Source organism: Parasteatoda tepidariorum, chromosome 7 (genome assembly GCF_982258835.1).
Source record: "Parasteatoda tepidariorum strain Cologne lab strain chromosome 7, Ptep-v5.0, whole genome shotgun sequence".
Classification (NCBI taxonomy): domain Eukaryota; kingdom Metazoa; phylum Arthropoda; class Arachnida; order Araneae; family Theridiidae; genus Parasteatoda; species Parasteatoda tepidariorum.
In genome coordinates, this window is record NC_141761.1 from 89,141,930 (window position 1) to 89,162,752 (window position 20,823).

The 20,823-nt window shown below is 27.7% G+C and overlaps 1 protein-coding gene across 6 annotated transcripts in view; it reads right to left on the reverse strand.

Moving 5' to 3' along the window:
* Nucleotides 1–20,823, reverse strand: part of LOC107453731 (5'-AMP-activated protein kinase subunit gamma-1) — a 369,446-nt gene that overhangs the window by 68,900 nt on the left and 279,723 nt on the right. The window lies entirely within an intron of this gene.

Sequence of the window (20,823 nt, forward strand, 5' to 3'; positions counted from 1 at the left end):
AATTTAATAATTTAGTAGCATTAATAATTGGTCGCAATTTAGTAGAATTTCCGAACAGCGGTAAAAACTTGCCATCTCTGCTTAATATTTCATTTATCGAAGCTTTCGAAATGTAATTATTTAAAACAAGGATACATAATTAACTAAGAAAAACCCGCCAAATGAAGCTTTTTTTCCTCCACAAAGTCACAAAATCCACCAAACTCTATAAAAAATGTAGTTAGACATTAGATTATGATTTTTTAAATGAAAAAACAATCGAAAGTTAATTTTACCATTTTTCCCATGAAAACTATAAACGCAGAGTCATATATTTTTTATCTTTTAAACTATTATGTAATTCAATGTTATAATGACGGACCAACAGCCATTGCATCTTTTTGATTTTATCATATGCAGTATTTACAAGGCTGCAATATTTTTAAGTAATTGTGAGCGAGCTTTGTTCCAAGGCATTCGAAAGCCGTCAACTCAGAGAATTTCTATGCTTTAAAAATAGCGTTGCTAAAGGAAAGCAACTTCATTATGTATTTATATCAATGGAAATAAAGACTCTTTGAAGGGCACGTGGCTTTAAAATTGTAAAGAAAAACTCCGAAGTAAATAATATATTTTCGTTCCACTTGCTTCATTCAGCGTGGATCATGTATTTCGCATAAAAGAAAATAGAGGGGTAAAAGGATTTTTATATTCGCCATATTTTATTCATATCGTGTCAAAGAAGTGAAAAAAAGATCACTATCTATCAAAAGGAGTAAACCTTGCGATAAGAATTTCCAACAATGTCGAACGCAAAGTTCACAAAAATTCAATTTAGGAGCAAATAATACTCTGTTGAGTGGTGTATAAACCAGATTTATTTTTTTTCTCTCAAATCAAAGTTATACAATACTTTAGTAAAGTACAATAAAGCGCTGTCAGCTATTCATCTGATATGATGTGAATAATATTCAGTAAAGTTGTATGCAAATATATGACAAAGTCATTTTTTTCTTCTTCGAATTGAATTCATACGATTCTTCAATAATGTACAATAAAGGAATGTCCACTATTCACTTGTATCACATTCATACGATTATTTATTAATAAAGGAAAAAGAATTTTTTGATTATAAAATGTTTGTTATTCACTTGTGAGTATAATATTAAGTAGAGTGGTGTGCAAACATATATTTGATAATTCTTTTATCTATTCAAATTTATACGATCCTTTAATAATGTACAATAAAGGAATGTCCACTAATCACTTGTACCACATTCATACGATTATTTATTAAAGGAAAAATAATTTTTTGATAATAAAGGAATGTCTGTTATCCACTTGTTAGCATAATATTAAGTAGAGTCGTGTGCAAACATATATTTGATAATTCTTTTATCTATTCAAATTTATACGATCCTTTAATAATGTACAATAAGGAAATGTTCACTATTCATTGCGAGTATATTAAGTAGAGCAGAGTGCAAACATATATTTGATAATTTTTTTATCTATTCAAATTTATATGATTCTTTAATAATGTACAATAAAGGAATGTCCCCTATTCACTTGTGAGTATCACATTTATACGATTATTTATTAATAAAGGAAAAATAATTTTTTGATAATAAAGGAATGTCTGTTATTCACTTGTGAGTATAATATTAAATAGAGTGGTGTGCAAACATATATTTGATAATTCTTTTATCTATTCAAATTTATACGATCCTTTAATAATGTACAATAAGGAAATGTTCACTATTCACTGCGAGTATATTAAGTAGAGCAGAGTGCAAACATATATTTGATAATTTTTTTATCTATTCAAATTTATATGATTCTTTAATAATGTACAATAAAGGAACGTCCCCTATTCACTTGTGAGTATCACATTTATACGATTATTTATTAATAAAGGAAAAATAATTTTTTGATAATAAAGGAATGTCTGTTATTCACTTGTGAGTATAATATTAAATAGAGTGGTGTGCAAACATATATTTGATAATTCTTTTATCTATTCAAATTTATACGATCCTTTAATAATGTACAATAAGGAAATGTTCACTATTCACTGCGAGTATATTAAGTAGAGCAGAGTGCAAACATATATTTGATAATTTTTTTATCTATTCAAATTTATATGATTCTTTAATAATGTACAATAAAGGAATGTCCCCTATTCACTTGTGAGTATCACATTTATACGATTATTTATTAATAAAGGAAAAATAATTTTTTGATAATAAAGGAATGTCTGTTATTCACTTGTGAGTATAATATTAAATAGAGTGGTGTGCAAACATATATTTGATAATTCTTTTATCTATTCAAATTTATACGATCCTTTAATAATGTACAATAAGGAAATGTTCACTATTCACTGCGAGTATATTAAGTAGAGCAGAGTGCAAACATATATTTGATAATTTTTTTATCTATTCAAATTTATATGATTCTTTAATAATGTACAATAAAGGAATGTCCCCTATTCACTTGTGAGTATCACATTTATACGATTATTTATTAATAAAGGAAAAATAATTTTTTGATAATAAAGGAATGTCTGTTATTCACTTGTGAGTATAATATTAAATAGAGTGGTGTGCAAACATATATTTGATAATTCTTTTATCTATTCAAATTTATACGATCCTTTAATAATGTACAATAAGGAAATGTTCACTATTCACTGCGAGTATATTAAGTAGAGCTGAGTGCAAACATATATTTGATAATTTTTTTATCTATTCAAATTTATATGATTCTTTAAAAATGTACAATAAAGGAATGTCCCCTATTCACTTGTGAGTATCACATTTATACGATTATTTATTAATAAAGGAAAAATAATTTTTTGATAATAAAGGAATGTCTGTTATTCACTTGTGAGTATAATATTAAATAGAGTGGTGTGCAAACATATATTTGATAATTCTTTTATCTATTCAAATTTATACGATCCTTTAATAATGTACAATAAGGAAATGTTCACTATTCACTGCGAGTATATTAAGTAGAGCAGAGTGCAAACATATATTTGATAATTTTTTTATCTATTCAAATTTATATGATTCTTTAATAATGTACAATAAAGGAATGTCCCCTATTCACTTGTGAGTATCACATTTATACGATTATTTATTAATAAAGGAAAAATAATTTTTTGATAATAAAGGAATGTCTGTTATTCACTTGTGAGTATAATATTAAATAGAGTGGTGTGCAAACATATATTTGATAATTCTTTTATCTATTCAAATTTATACGATCCTTTAATAATGTACAGTCGGCAAAAAAAAAAAAGATATCACCCTGAATAACTTTCGTTCTAATGATCGGATTTTCACGAACTAAGTGCTAATCTTAATGGTTCCTGGGGGTGACCTCAAATATGCTAATTAATTAGTGCTAACTATTAATTAAGTTACGAAATCAGACACAAAAACGTACTTTCTCTGAATAAACATATATTTTTTCTTACATATTTGGATTCTTAACCTTCAAAATATAGGGGGTAGCCGCAATCTGGGAAATATGGTCCCCATAGTTTGGTCAGGAGAGCGATCCAAAGTTCGTACCCCTTAATGTTAATTTCACTTTTTACGTTTTTAGTCATATTTTAAAAACTAATAAAGCAATTCGAAGAAAATTTCACCCAGTCATAAAACTCATTTACCCAAAGATAATTTCACGAAAAAAATAATTTTTAATAATTGTTAATTATTTTTTATTATTTAATTAAATTAAGGATGAAAAATTTTTGAATTATAAGGTATGAATTTTTTTATACCATATTAATCTACATATTTTTCAATTGAAAAATCTAAAGTTTCAACTGTTTTTATTTATTAGAAGCTGAGAAAAATTAAAATGAATTATTTTTAAAAAAATAATTTGGCGACAATGAAGAAATGATTAAATGGAGCGATTAATATTAAAATGTGATAAACTTGCGAGGAACTTGACTTCGCGCGCTTAGCATAAAATTTCATTCATATTTTTTTCGCTAATAATCGTTTGCTTATCTTTTCATTTTTATTTTTTTAAGCTATAAAATACGATGTTTCTTCTTTAGTCGTCTAAAATTCTATTTGCAATTTAGTAAAGAAATTTGAATAAAACATTTTATTGAATAAAATACATTTTATTCAGAGAATGTGGAGTTTTATAAAAGCATGCTTCTGATAGAATATGATTATACAACAGATTGTGCTTCTTTAATGTGATTATTTTGTATTTTTTTTTTCTCAATAACTGATAAAATTTCAATAATATACATACGAATGAATAAATTTGGAATAAAATATTCATCAATTTCTTGAATATATATTTTATAAATATTAATAAAAATACGCAGTCAACATTTTTAAGCATCTCTCACAACATCGCAAATTTCTCAAAATCTTATAGGGTAAACTAACCAGTGAAGGAATACTTAAGCTTAGCTTGTCTTTAAAAAAAAAATCATAAAAATTTCAAAATTTGTAATTTTAGCTAAATGACGTATTTGTTATTAAATGCATGTCGACATATTTGTTATTAAATGCAAATTATGTAAAAAAAATTTAGATAACTTACATAATATTGTTTTAAGCTTTTGGTGGTTTAAATAATAAGTAGTAAGATAACCAAGTGAAGGAACAGTTCTTAAATTGAATAAACACTAAATTTTCCAGTGAATGAACACTTAATTTTGAGAATGTTTGATGCTCGTTAGGAATCCTTAGGCCACACAGATATCTGTCGCCCTGTAGATGCCTGAATTGACTGATGTTAACACAGGCGGGCATTAGGAAAAAAAAAATCTTTTAAGTTTTCGTGCCCCCATTTCAGTATCTTAAGGGCCTTACGAGCTCTGTTTAAAAAGAGAGTATCATATCAGATATATATATATATATATATATATATATATATATATATATATATATATATAACAAAAATAATCATAGTAGCAGTATTTGGTGGTAAATGTAGCTTATCGTAATTGAAGAATATGCTGTGCGACATTTTATGGTGAATTTGCGAACGTAAGTTTCAGAATGTATCGAAACATGTGGATGCTATTTGCTAATCATCTTTATCCAAAGAAAACCATGTAACGTAAATATCTAGCAAAATGAAGAATTTTTTAAACAATGAATCATACAATATGCAACATATTATTTCAATATCTTATTCTTAAACATAACATATTTCAATGTTTTTAAAATGCCACTAAATATTCAGCAATTCATTGAGTTATAGAAAAAAGAAATCGTAAATTACAGAAAACCTTGTGAATGTGCATTAGAATTACTATACAATCTACATTTTATTTTTCATGCACTTTTTTTTTCTTCAAACTTTCATGCCTAGAAGACTCGATTAAAGCTGTAAAAATCATTATCCCTAAAATTTTGTATATAGCTATTATAAGTTATGTTAATTTGATTTTAGTATGAAATCCTCGAATAAACATAGCAAAAATAGCATAATCTAAATAATATCAGATAAAAAGTTCATGTATTTAAATTCTGAAAACTTATAAATCGATTCAAATTTTCTTTTCAAAAGAGATTAAAATAATTTTTTATTTTATTTATTTATTTATTTATTTTTGCTTTTTGGACATAAATGAACTTAAAAATTGTCTATTGCCTAGAAACTTCGAGGTGTTTTCTATTAACTATTAATTAAACCTCTCAGAGCAATCACAAAACATTATTTCAATTTTTTTACAGTCAGAAATTGGTTGCCTAGAAACCTAGTAAAATTAAGCGTTTCTCTTTTGAATCAGTCAAGGGTTATCTTAAAATATTTATTTGCGCAGGCGACTTTTTTTGGCGGTTTTCTGGACTATCGCCAAATATATAAACCTTTATTGCAACCCAATTTACGACCCAATTGTTTTAAAATTTTGTCTACCCCCCCTAATTCAAGTGTCTAGATTCCAAATATGTAAAAAAAAATATAAGTTTATTCAGAGAAAGTACGTTTTTGTGTCTGATTTCGTAACTTAATTAATAGTTAGCACTAATTAATTAGCATATTTGAGGTCACCCCCAGGAACCATTAAGATTGACACTTAGTTCGTGAAAATCGGATCATTAGAACGAAAGTTATTCAGGGTGATATCTTTTTTTTTTGCAGACTGTACAATAAGGAAATGTTCACTATTCACTGCGAGTATATTAAGTAGAGCAGAGTGCAAACATATATTTGATAATTTTTTTATCTATTCAAATTTATATGATTCTTTAATAATGTACAATAAAGGAATGTCCCCTATTCACTTGTGAGTATCACATTTATACGATTATTTATTAATAAAGGAAAAATAATTTTTTGATAATAAAGGAATGTCTGTTATTCACTTGTGAGTATAATATTAAGTAGAGTGGTGTGCAAACACATATTTAATAATTCTTTTATCTATTCAAATTTATACGATCCTTTAATAATGTACAATAAAGGAATGTCCACTATTCACTTGTATCACATTTATACGATTATTTATTAATAAAAGAAAAATAATTTTTTGATAATAAAGGAATGTCTGTTATCCACTTGTGAGTATAATATTAAGTAGAGTGGTGTGCAAACATATACTTGATAATTTTTTTATCTATTCAAATTTATACGATCCTTTAATAATGTACAAGAAGGAAATGTCCACTATTCACTTGTGAGTATAATATTAAGTAGAGTGGTTGAGTTCAAACACATACTTGATATTATTTTATATATTTAGCTTCATACGATCCTTTAATAATGTGAATGTCCACTATTTAACTGCGAGTATAATGTTAAGTAGAGTGTTACGCAAAAACATACTTAATAATTTTTTTTATTGATTCAAATTTATTCGACCCTTTAATGTACTATAACGGGAAGTCCGTGTACAATTAAGGAATTGTTCACAATATACAAGATATAGTGCGAATAATAACTGATATAATTCGTTAATATTAAGTTCAGAAAGTAAAATAATTCAATTAAAGGTATAATGAACCAATTGTAAATTATCAAATTTAGAAATAAGTATTTGAATTTTAGATTACATATTGTATATTATATAAATTTAACTTCAAACGTTACAAATAATTCTTCTTTTACTTTTACCAAAGAGCAATTATTTACCTTAAAGAATTTTAAGTTGTAAACTTTATAGATTCGCTTCAATAATTTTTAGTTTACAAATCCACAAATAATTACATAACTAGAAAAAGTTTTTTTAAATTTGAATATTTTTAGAAGTAGGCGCTGGAAAAAGATTAAGATAATTTGTTCCACACAGGTAACTCCGTCAGAATAATTTACGCGTTCGGCGCAAAACAGAAAACGTCACTACCCAAAATGAAACTTACGATTTCCAGCTGAACTGAATAAAAAGAACTACATAATCAATTTCGCCAAATTTCAAAACGAGTCTGACGACAGGCGAATGCATGTATTCGATACACTTTCGAAAAGTAATAAGTTCACTAATTTGTCAAAATTAGGTTGTTAACTCAGTATTTCAGTCCCTGTGCGGACGTGCCGAAAATGCAGAAAGAGTTACGCCAAGGACTATTAATAAACTTTTTTTATACAAATCTTGCATTATTTTCCTCTTATAGATGAGTTAAACGCCCAGGTGTCATTTTATTCAGAGAACTCAGCCAGTTGGCGGAATGACAAACATATTTGGCAAGAAAATTAATGTTATCAGACAGAAAAATGAATGTTTTTATTCTTTATTTATTTAATACAAATAAATTGCAACTACTTTAGAATTCTGTAGCACTGTAAAAATTGAATCCTTTCTTTAACTTTTATTTTAAGTTAGACTTACTAGTTTAGGTGGGAAAGGCGATTTTGTAAATTATAACACATTTTTAGTTTGTTAATGCAGAAATAAATACATTAGATGCTGGGATCCTATTGCGAAGTAAGTACTTGACAATCTTAACAAAACATTATTGGCTAACAAACAAACAAAAAAAATTGACCGCTTGAAATTAATACAGTATTAATTTTATAATTGGGTACTTGCAACTCGAGAAGAAGGGAAGTGATTATACCTAACCATGTGATTTAAATCAGATTTAATTGGATACCTGTAAGCGACGTCATGCGTGTGTGTCGAACCTGATTGGCTTCTAAATTGACAAGTGCCAAAAGATATCAATTAAAACCAAGTTTGCAAGGTGGTGAAGAAAAAAAAAACTACAAAATTATAAAACTTTATTTCTGGGAAAATTATTCTTTTTAAACAAAATGCAATCGACGAAACATTCCACTTTTGTTCTTCAGAGAACAAAATTTTTTATTCCCGTTATTATCTAAGAAAGCACTTGATGAAATTTCATTCAAACAGCTTTCATTATTTTAATTACGGTTGCTGTGTTTAAGGAAGAAAAATGATGCAAGCATAGAAGAAGCAGTTTTTAAAATACAATTGCAAACCAAACAAATAAAAAATGCTCTAGGGAAAAAAATAATTTAAAACGGAAAATTATTCATTCAGAAAGTATAATTATGCTATTTTAGAAAATTCCTGAAATTCCGCTAATGGGGGGGGGGAAACGAAACCATTAATTTTGAGCTCGCTATATTTTATCAACTTTTATTACTGTGAAATAAATAAATAACAGTTTGATGAAAGATAAAAGCTTTAAAAGTTTGAAATTTATTTTCGAAATACGAGAAAAAGTATGTATTTAGTCAGTAGAAAAATTCAACACAAATTGGATATCTTGAAAAACCTTTTTTGTCTTCGATAATACAGGAAATACTGATTAATAGCTTAGTGACAAATAACGGTGATTAATTACTGTAAGGGCGAGCGGGGATGATTACTGTAATAACTACTGCTGTTTTTATTATTTTTTTTTTTTTGAAGCATATTTTTAAGTCAACTTGTGTATCGTTTATACTGAGCCAAAGAAGAATCTAATTGAACTAGGTTCTGAGTTTACAACTTTCCATGTTCAACTCCTCCTGGATTAAGTATTGGGACTAACTAACCTTCGTGGAGAACCTTTTGATGAAACTAAACCGCATTTGGTAACCACGAAAACCTCCCACGGTTAGCCTCAAGGTAAGGGGATTCCAACCTATAAGTATATTCACATTGGAACAAAACCAAAACTTTAAAATAATTTTTCAGTTTTAGCCAAGTTATTTTCGTGAACTGTTTTTGGTCATATGAGTAAACCAACCACGAATTCATTATAATTAAATATCATTATTCAATAAATTCTTCAAATAAATACGAATTCTTTAAATAATTATGAACGTAACTATTATATCATTCTTCACAATTTAAATAAATACGAACATAAGTATAAAAAAAACAAGGAATTCAGCGAATTACTGTAATCGTAAAAAAACGTTTTTATCCGCAGAGCGTCCCTGAGGATGTTTTCATGCAGATACAAAGAAAAAGAAAAAAAAAAGAAGAAAGAAAAAAAACCATGATCTTGAAATATTGCAAGATAAATGGAATTTCAATTGCTATGAATAGTTATTGAAATTCCAGCACACATAAAATTAAAAACACATTAAATGTTTAAGGCTAAAAAGAAACTATTTTGTTCTTGAAATAAAGCAATCCTGGCCTAAAAAACCCGAATAAGTAAAACATAATTTGCAATCGAGGTAAGCCTCTGAATCTGTCCAAATTTCCAGTCTCAAAATAGAGCTTAATCCATGGAGTGTTCGATTCCTATTGTGGTAACTCTTACACTAAATTTTCCATCAGCTTCATAATGGAAGAAAGAATTGTCATAGGGTAGAACAGCGATTTTTTATTTTTATTTTCCCCAATTTTCTACGGTATCGGCACCCTAAATGATCAAGCATCTTTCGGCGGAACACCAAACATATAAATAAAATTTATTATCAGCCGTGAACATACTGAGAAAAGAAGACTACAAATTATTTTGATAATTATTAACTATTTTGATAAGAACCGTGATGGCTCAGGGGATAGAACGTTCGCCTCTCAATGAGGTGAAGTGGGTTCGAATCTCAGCGATGGCTGGTCTATACGAATTCCGCACCCGGCTCGCACCGACCGAAGTGCTGACGTAAAATATCCTTAGTAGTAGACGGATCATGGGCTAGAGTTCCCTTGCCTTCAGACTAACCGTGCGAGGTTTTACTCTTTATGTAACGCAAATGCAGGTTAGTTTATAAAAAAAATGAGTCATCCACGAAGGCAAATTTCACCCACCACTTGATATTGGATCGGTTGTACATAAAATTATTATAAAATAAAATTACTTTGATAATTATTATTATTTAACAATTATTTTGTGAAGAACGAAATTTTTTTTCTCAATAATTGTTTTATCAATAAAACTCTTAAAATAATGGGTTTTATGTCAAGCAGTTGAATTCGTAGGTCTGGAGTGGTATATAGTCTAGTTTTGAATTTGTTTTCGGTGCATAAATTAGAAAAAAAATGAATAAAATAACCTAATTATGTTTTTTTAAAAAAGAAATCTTATAAATGTTGAGAATAGTTATCAGAGAAACGCAATTCTTTATTCTTTATTTTGGTCATTTTATTTTGAATTGAAAAGTCATCAACGATAAATACTGATGCAATTTCTTATAAATTTTGCCATTTCCTTTTTGCTAGCAGTTTACTTAATTTCATAAAAATATCCAAAGTATCAAAGAAATCATGGTTTGTTTTGATATAATATCATCACAAGATCCAAAAATTATTACTGATTTAAAGAATTTAAATTATCGAAACTCCAGGGTTCAGTTGAACAGCAATTAGGAATCGCTCGGTTAGAATATCTTTCGCGCCGAAATAACCAAGGAGGATTTTCGTTTTCATATTTATTTTTTTTCTTCGCGTAGTAAAGCGAATGCAAGTACTTTTCATTCTAAAACTTTTTCCCGGCTCAAGTTTCTTTCAATATTTGACCCAAATCTGATAAAAATTACAAGACCACACAGTTTAAAGCAGTGAGAGAGGCACTTTCTCTCAATGAAGAGTAATAGAGCCGTGGTGGTACAAGGGATAGAGAGCTCGCCTCCCCATCAGATGACCCGGGTTCGAATCCCAGCGATTTCTGATCTGTATGAATTCCACTTCCGGCTCGCCGACAAGAGTTCTGAGAAATATTCCGCGGGGTTTAAGAATCATGGGTTAGTGTTTATGTCGTCTAATTCTCATGGTTTTCTTCTCCATGTAACGCAAATGCGGGTTAGTTCCATAATAACGACCTCCAAGAAAGGGAAATTTCTCGTCGCTAACTCAAAATTGGGTCGGCTGTTCAACAACGGTTATAAAATAAAATGGAAAGTAATATAATTAAAATGAAATAAAATAATACACACGCTTAATTTTAATTCCCGAAAGTTGAAATTCGATTTTTATAGGGAAAAAAAAAGTAATTGTAAAGCGTGCTTTTATTTATTTATTTTTTAACTCCTCGTGATCATGAACGAACTTTCTACCCGTAAAATCTATTAAGATTTACTTGAAAGACACTAATCTAATTTTTAACAGCTTTCATGAGAAATTGAGTAAGAAAAATACACACTCACGAAAGCTGGAAAGGAAAAAAAAAAAAAATTCTCAAACAGGTTTTGAGGGAAAATTTTCGAATTTGTAAACTTCGCTACTCGAACAAATCAAAAGGTAATGAAATTACTAAAATAAACCCTTAAATCACGAATCTCTATGTATTACACTAATTCAGTTATCATTTTTAAATAAATTTTGTTTCAATTAAACGAATGGATTCGTAAGAGGATTACGAAAAAAATTCCTTTATCTTTCACTTAAGTGGTAAATTTAAATAATGATGAAACAACGCTTAGAAGTAGTTAAAATAAATAAGCTGAAATTTTTTTTCTTACATACGTTACTTACATAAATTAAAAAATTTTTTAATAATCAGTTATTTTAAATTTTTTTTTTTTTTTTTTTTTTTTTTTTTTTGTAGAAGGATTCTCAAAAATTGTGTGCTCCTCACAATATTAGTGCTCCTCATTCCTATAAATAAAAGTTATTACTTTTCTTAATTTTTTCTCTTTTTTCATTTTATCTTTTTTGTATTTATTTATTGTGCTATAAATATATATTATTGCATTGATACTTTCTGCTCTGTCCACAATACAGTATTAAAAAGAACTCTAATTTGCTGGTATAATCCTGTAAGCTGAGGATGAGATTTTGTTATTTTGTTTTCTGGCTTTTTAGTTTTTTTTAAAAAAATTTCTTTTAATTTCTTAAAAGATGTTTTAAAATTAATTTTTGGTAGTTTTTCTTTTTCTTCTTTCAATACGAGTTTCCTATTGATTTATTCTTCTGTTTTCCTTGTATTTTTATTAATTAGTATTAATGTTTCTCATATTTTTTATCAATTTTTCTTATAACTCTCTTAGAAATTTTAAAGTGCTTCGTAGAAATGATTTTTTCACTGAATTGTAATAATCGACCTTATAAGAAGTGGTAATGAATTTTAATAATAGATTTAAAGGATGCAAAATGTGACTTTGAAAAGCAATACATGGATTTAAGGCATACAAAGATTAACTGAATTACACTAACAGATTTAAAGCATACAAAAAGCGAGCCTGAAATATTAATGGATTTAAGATATCCGAATTCAATTTCGATAAAAATTTTGATTATTTTAAAATTATCTATATTTGGTTCAATAGCTACCATTATTCGGTTCATTAGATTTCCAACCATTTAATATTTTGTTCTCCAGTTTTTAGAAATGACGTAGGTGTTTTATCTCATGCTAACAAGCGAATCTGAAACAGGAAGTTCACTCCCGAAAAAGAAATGTTTTTTGTAACACTTAAGAGTATTTTAATCTTTTTTATTTGCACAAATTCTATGTTTAAGACATATACTATTCATTTTCAGAAATTAATTTTTAAGTAATTAATTATATTTGTAATCAGAATTTTCTAATATTTCAGATTTTCCTTGCATATTAAATGCATTTTCTGAAAAACGTTAATTTTGAAAACATTTCTAACATGCATTACAAAAATAAAGTTTGCAATAGAATTCTTTGAAACTTTGTTTGTAGATTTTGTATAATGTTTACGTTTTGAACTAATAGTTAAGGTTCAAGGGTGAATTTTTTTAATTAAGCTTTAATTGAGACTGTTTATAACTTCCCTTATAAAAAATCAATATTGGACACTATATTTAGTTCTATTCCATCGTATATTTGAAATTTCTTGAAGATGTAAGTACAAAACCATATTACTGATTTAGTAAAACAAATTATTTTTATATTTATGCATTACAGTTTGTTGAAGAACAGCTAGCATGATATGAAAAATGTGTAGTTTTTAAGCTCAAATTTGCTCTTATTTTAAAGAAATTTTTTTTTAAATAAAATTTTATTTTAAATAATTTTACTAGCAGAGCTTACCAAAAATAAAATTTAATTTTAATTAAGACTATTATATTTAAAAAAAAACTGTGTTTAAAACCTTGAAATATATTACTGGATTTAAAATATGTAAAAAGTAACCCTGAACTTAAATAATTGAATTAAATTGCCCCAGAATTATTATAATGGGTTTAAAACACTCGAAAAAATACTCTGAAATTCAATAAAAAATTTTGAGTAAACATAAAATGACTCACGGACCTTTCCTTTCCTTTGATCTTGATGATCGTTCGTCGATTCCACTGGTATGTCTTCTTCTCAATTGCAGTTTAAAAATTTTGCCTTTCTCCGATATCTTTGTCGTTAGAAATGGAACGTGAGGATGTTTCATAAATCCTTGCGAATTACTAGCCATATCGCACCAAAAAAGTGTTGTTTTTTTTCTCACAATATATGCAAGTTCAAAAGAAAATTTCAGTCTCTCTCGATACTATCTAATTTTTCCTTAGTTAATTCTTTTGAACTTTGAGAATAAAATAATTGTTATGTACGACAAATATTTCCAATTTACATAGTTCTTAGGTCTAAATCAATTATATAAATCTAAAATTCTATTTCCACAAGTTTTCCTATTATTTATTTTGGATAATTTCCTTTCTAAACAAACGATATTGATTAGTACAATTTCACTTTTCAGTAAACTATTTCATCAATCAGCAAACGATTTCGTTGATAAGCAAGCGATTTTAAATCTTAGTAAAAGATTTTACATCTTAGCAAAAGATTTTACTTGCTAGAAAACGATTTCACTAGACAGAAAATTTCGCATAGTAGCAAATGATTTCCCTTCATAACAAACTATTTCACTAGAGAGCAAACGATTTCACTAGAAAGCAAACGATTTCTCTAGAAAGATTTCAGTAGAGAGCAAACGATTTCACTAGAGAAGTAATGATTTCACTAGAGAACTAACATTTTCTCTAGAGATCAAAACAATTTCACTTTATAGAAAACGATCTCACTAGTTATCAAACAATTTCATAGATTAGCAACACACAACTAAGCAAACTATCTCTAACACTTAGAAACCTGATAATTTCACAGGAGTAAATAAGTTGAAAAGTTATTTTTTCAAATCAAACTATTTCATACATTCACTATTTTTAAATGTTAAGCCAGAAATTATTATTCAAAATGCATAATACGAGTCTGAAAATATTCCAGTAAATGAAGCTGAACTAAAATCGCAAAACGTTCGAAACAATCGGTTTGATATTCGACAAGCGATACTAATAAAACTGGACTCGGAATATGGGTTATTTACAACTGCTTCGGGGTCTGAGGCTGCCACTTCATGACGTAAATCAAAACCTTTTCGAATCCGGTTCTTCTCAATCACTAATTTGATATTCAAGTTTAGAAAGTAATCATTCTCTTGTTCTTCTCGGTGGAAACAAATACAAACCACAATTCACCACGAATTTTCGTCAGCAAAATTTTAAATGGGATAGCTTTAGTTGACCAGAAGCGAATTTTTTTGCATTCTGTCACACTCAAAAACGTATGGACTATAATGAAATAAATAATAATTATTATTCACGCTGATTCTTGAAGCAACGAGAAATTAAAATTACATTTATTACTTCGCGATTAAAATATTGAAAATTTAATTTATCGATACCTTAAAGTCATCGAAAAGATATCGATATTTTGATAAAAAATTGTGTCTATCAATATTTTCATAAAAAATTTTTCGATGAAAAACAAAATAATTTTTTTTTATCTATCTTAAAATTTATTGTAATAATGTATCTAGTAATTTTGATGAAAAAATTATTTCAAATTTTATCTAACGGTATCTTGAATTTAAAAGGGATAACAACAACAAAAATTTAATTTAAAATTACAATAGACAGTTAGTTAATAAGATTTTTTATTTCTAACAGTAAACTTTTAAAGCTTTCAGAAGTTTTAAAATAATTTTTAATCAAATTTGTCTTGCTTTTCCCTACATTTTTTTTTTTTAAATATTTGCTTCACATTAAATCTAATTATATAAATAAGAATTAATTAATACAATAATTTGGAAAGAATTTAGCTTTAAAAATTAGTAAAAAACTTTCTAAAAGGTAACTTATATTTTTTGTATATTTTAGAGCTATATATGTAAAAGCTGCAGATTTTAAATAATTAAAATTAAATTACCTTTACATTAAGAAGAAGAAAAAAAAATACTAGCTTTTTTCAAACACTCTTAAAAAATTTCACATCTACTCCTGCCACAGGAATTACATAATAATAAAAAAAAAAGAACTTAGAAATTTTCGATTATTCGGAACACGTGAGAATCTGAACAGATGTTCCGAAAATTGGCATATCCTCATGAAGTCTTCTAATCCGTCGAACTTTGCTTTTTTTTTTATTATTACACACCTACAGACATGATGGTATCATTTCACATCAAACCGATACACACAGTAGTAGGTACACACTACCTGAAGCTGCTCAACTGATCACCTGAGCTGCCGTGTATGATTGAAAACAACTCACTAATTCGGCGAAACAGAAACTGTTGCTCCGGGGTTGCATCAGACGCTTTTCGCTTGCGCCAACAAAAAAGTTATTTCTCGCCAAGTGGAATTCGAATTCATCACTGGAAATAGGTCTCGCCTCGAATTTGACAGAGATGATTCCAACTCCATCGAAATAATTAAATAACTGATATACTGTTGCTTTCTCATATTCTATTTATATTAATTAATAAGTAACAGTATATTAATCAAAAGAAATAACAGAAAGATAAAGAAATAATTATAATGCAATAATTATATCGCAATATTATTTATAGATTATTTTAGGGGGACCGGAAAGTAATGTCATTGTGGTGCATTTGATATTCGTTATCAAGATTTTATTTTTAATCACTAATAAATTCACCATCGTTAGCAACAACCGTTCAATGCCGGATCGGAAAAAAAATTAAATGATTTTTAAGACTAACGACTATTTAATGAACCGAAACGACATTACTTTCCGGTCTCCCTAATATTTATGATAGATTTTTTAGAATTATTTACAGCATTGAATATAATAAATATGTATACTACGTATAATCGTACAAGAAGTTAATATTATAATGCATAATCGCATCAATAAATACAAAGCATAGCATTAATAAATGCACATACTTATTTATTCAAGTATCATAACAAATAGTAATTTTGTCTCTTAAAGATGCTATCTAGTCTCATGCAATTTCTACACTTCATGCAAGATACAACAACCCCGGTCGTCCAAACGAAAGCGTAATGTTATAGCGTGAAGTAAAAAATTGCTAATACTTAGTTATAGCTCAGATATACAAACGACTATAATTTTGAAACAAACAATGATTTACTTAAAAAAGAATTGGAAAATTAAAAGAAAAAAATAAATAACTGATAATATAGTGGAATGTCGCTCCATTGAAATGTTAGATTCAATTCGGACGTTCTAATGGGCGTTAAAGTAACATTGCGTTTATGGAATAGTAAGCGTATAAAACCATATATGCATTGGTCGTTATAATGGAGAGATCGCTTGAGGGTGTCGAGTGCAAAGTATTTAAAAAAAAAAAAAAATCCCGGTACAAAAATTAAGCTCTGAATTTTTTTTGTCTTTTTTTTTTTTTTTTTTTTTTAAGAATTGAAAAATAGTTCAAGTAATTATTTAAATGAAGGAAAAATAAACTTCCTTTTAAAATTTTTTTTAAAACTTGTTACATTTCTTGAAAATTATTTTTTAAACTATCAAAAACAATGTGATGATTAAAACTCGTACTATTCGTACGAATTAATAAATTTAGTACGTAGAGTATACCAGGTATAAGTAGTAGTACTTTTAACGACACTACCCAATGGGCTACTGGCGACGGTCTGGGAAACATCCCCGAGAATGATCCGAAAACTTGCCAGCACGATTTTGATCCTCCGCAGACGGATGGCTCCCTCGCTTCAGTAGACTTGACGGTAGAACAGTTTAAAAAGGATAGACACCGCGCACTCTCGATTCCTTCGCAGGCTGATCAAAGTGGTCTAAGGCCCTTGTGTATATCAGGGACATTAAAGAGAAAACGATAAAATCGAAAAATTTCCTCTCGGAAAAACAGTAAATTTAATTTTTATTTTGCTTATGTCTCCTGAATCGAAACAAAAAGTATTTTCAGTTAAAATTTTTTACAAAATTTCTGAAAATGTGCTAAAATGAAATAAATTTGAACAAAGTGAGCACAAAAATTAAATGGATTACTCTAAATAACTTTTGATTTAATAATCGGATCTTCACGTTCTAGGACTCAATCTTAATGGTTAAAGGGGGTCACCTCAAATATGCTAATAATTAGGGCAGACGATATTTTAAAATATGAAATCAGAGACAAAAATGCACTTTCTCTGAATAAACATAATTTTTTTCGATGAATTCAGATTTCTGACCCTCAAAACATAGGGGGTAGCCCCATTTCGGGAAATATGGTTCCCATAGTTTGGTCAGAAAAGCGGTCCAAAGTTTGGATCCCTTAATGTTAATTTTACTTTTTACGCTTTCGCCTGCTCGAGAATTTTTTGCATGGAATTTTCTTTGGATAAACGAGTTTTATATTTGTATCCGAAAATTTTACAATTCATTTAAAAAGTTCTCGAGGTATGGAAATACGCTGAAAAAAAATTAACATTAAGGGGTCCAAACTTTGGATCGCCCTCCTGATCAAACTATGGGAACCATATTTTACCAGATTGTGGTTATCCGCTATAATTTGGGATTCAGAAATCGGAATACGTTGAAAAAAAATGCATGTCTATTTAAAGAGAGTATGTTTTTGTGTCTCATTTCGAAACTATCGTTTGCACTATTTAATTATCATATTTAAGGTCACCCCAACCGAACCATTAAGAATGAATGAGATCTGATCATTAAATCAAAAGTTATTCAGGGTGGTCCGTTTATTTTTAGACTGTACATTGGTTGATGTTGTATTGTACTAACGTAGTTTATTAGTATTGAATTAATGTCAGATTGAACTAATGTAGTCCGATGTTCATTATTAATTGATAGCCAGCTTAGTTAAAGAAATAGAATATGACACTATAATAACAATTTAATTTAATTAATTAATACTAGTCCGATGTTCATTGCCAACTTATAAACAGCATAAGAAAATAGAGCATTTCATAGAAAAAAATCATTAAATTTAATGTAGTTTAAGAGCGATGTTCATTATCAATTAAAAGCCATCTCAGAGGAAGAGTTAAAGCATTTCACCAAAATAATCAATACATTTAAATTAATATTTAAATTCTATATTCATTATCAACTGATTACAAGCATAGTTAAAGAAATAGAAAATTACATCAAAATAAGCATTAAAAAAAAGATGAATTCCATAGTATTTTTTAATATATCTATCATTTAACATTAAGAAATCTCTTTTTTTTCCACCAAAATAATCAAGAAATTTAAATCAATATTTTAATTCTATATTTATTATCAACTGATTACCGGCATAGTTAAAGAAATAGAAAATTACATCAAAATAAGCATTAAAAAATATTAATTCCATAGTATTTTTTAATATATCTATCTATCATCTAACCTTAAGAAATCTTATTTTTATTTCTTTTAAAGAAATATCTTTTTTTTTTTTCTTAAGAAATCTCTTTTTTTCCCACCAAAATAATCAAGAAATTTAAATCGATATTTTAATTCTATATTTATTATCAACTGATTACCAGCATAGTCAAAAAAAAAAGAAAATTACATTAAAATAAGCATTAAAAAAAAAGATGAATTCCACAGTATTTTTTAATATATTTATCTATCATCTAACCTTAAGAAATCTCAAATTTTTTTTTAAGAAATATCTTTTTTCTTTCTTTCTTAAGAAATATCTTTTTTTTCCACCAAAATAATCAAGAAATTTAAATCAATATTTTAATTCTATATTTATCATCAACTGATTACCAAAACATTATCAACTGATTACATCAAAATGAGCATTAAAAAAAGATGAATTCCATAGTATTTCTTAATACATATATAATCTAACCTTAAGAAATCTCTTCTTTTTTTTTCCTACAGCGTCATTTAGTTTTGTGCCAGTAATTGTTCACAGATGAATGGAACTGATAAGGATAGAACATCTATATTTATCTAGGGATCCCAGATACAGCTACATCCCTTTTTGCATTTTAACATCCATACTACTTCAGCAGTAATGATTTAAATTTATTCTCACATCATTTTAAAAAAGAGAATATCATTATGACAGCAGAAAAAAATGACTATTTTCAGAAGCATTTTCATTTTTAGTCAACAAAATTCCTAAAAACTAAAAAAGAAAGAAAAATAATAGGCATACGCTGCACTTTAGTAGGATTTGGCAATCACGAATTTTTAATACGGTTTTTTTAGTAATGTTGTAGACGTTTTTTTTTTATTAACCAAAAGAAATCACAACCTGTGATTTAACCCTTTGCCGTAGGGTTAACCTTGAAAGGTTTTCGTGGTTTTCCCATGAAACGCAAATGTCAGTAAGTTTCATAAAAAAAAGTTTTCCAAGGCAACTAGTTTGCCCAAAAAAATTTTTAATTAACAAAAAAAAAAAAAAAAAAAAAAAAAAACTTGAGATTTAACCTTTTGTGGGAAGTTTGTGGTTTTCCTACGAAACACAAATAAAAGTTAGTTTCATTAAGAAAAAAGTCCTCCACGACTTATTTGTTCCCAGAGGTTCCCATGTTTTCCAAATTGGGTACAAAATTACAAAGCCACGGAGTTTAAATTAATAGTCGTTCAACTCCGGTTAAAAAGTAAAATAAAAACTTGGGATTCAAAATGTGCTTCTCAGATCAATTTTTGAAAAAATTGAGAGTTGACAGGAAAAAATACTGGATTTATACAAAACAGGTTCAATAAAACGAATTAATACAAAAGTGCAATTGTTAGAACTCACTATAAAGATAAAATATACAACTATGCATATAGTAAAAATATATCTGATGTCTTTTATAAAAGAAGGCTAAATAACTAAAATTGTTTTCACCAAAATGAAAATTAATGAATAGTATTAATTACTTATTTATAATTTGATTTTAAATTATAGAATTTAGAATGATACAAACATGACATTTAAAGAGTGGTGAATTTTTATGATAAAACTTTATATACTTCTGTGCTGTTTCTACGAATTCGAATAATTAATTGTTCATTCTAATAACCATTCTAACAAAATTTAAAAGTAAGTAAAAAATTGCAACTTGAGAAGAAGTGAAGTAATTATGACTAACCACGTGATTTAAATCAAATTTCATTGGAAACCAGAAATCAATGCATCAAACCTTATTGGCTCCTGAATCGATGACGCTATGACGCAGGTATCCAATTAACTGTGGATAATGTTTCGATACCATTTTTTCAAGCACCAGGTATACAAATGAAATGAAAAGTCATGATGCTGATA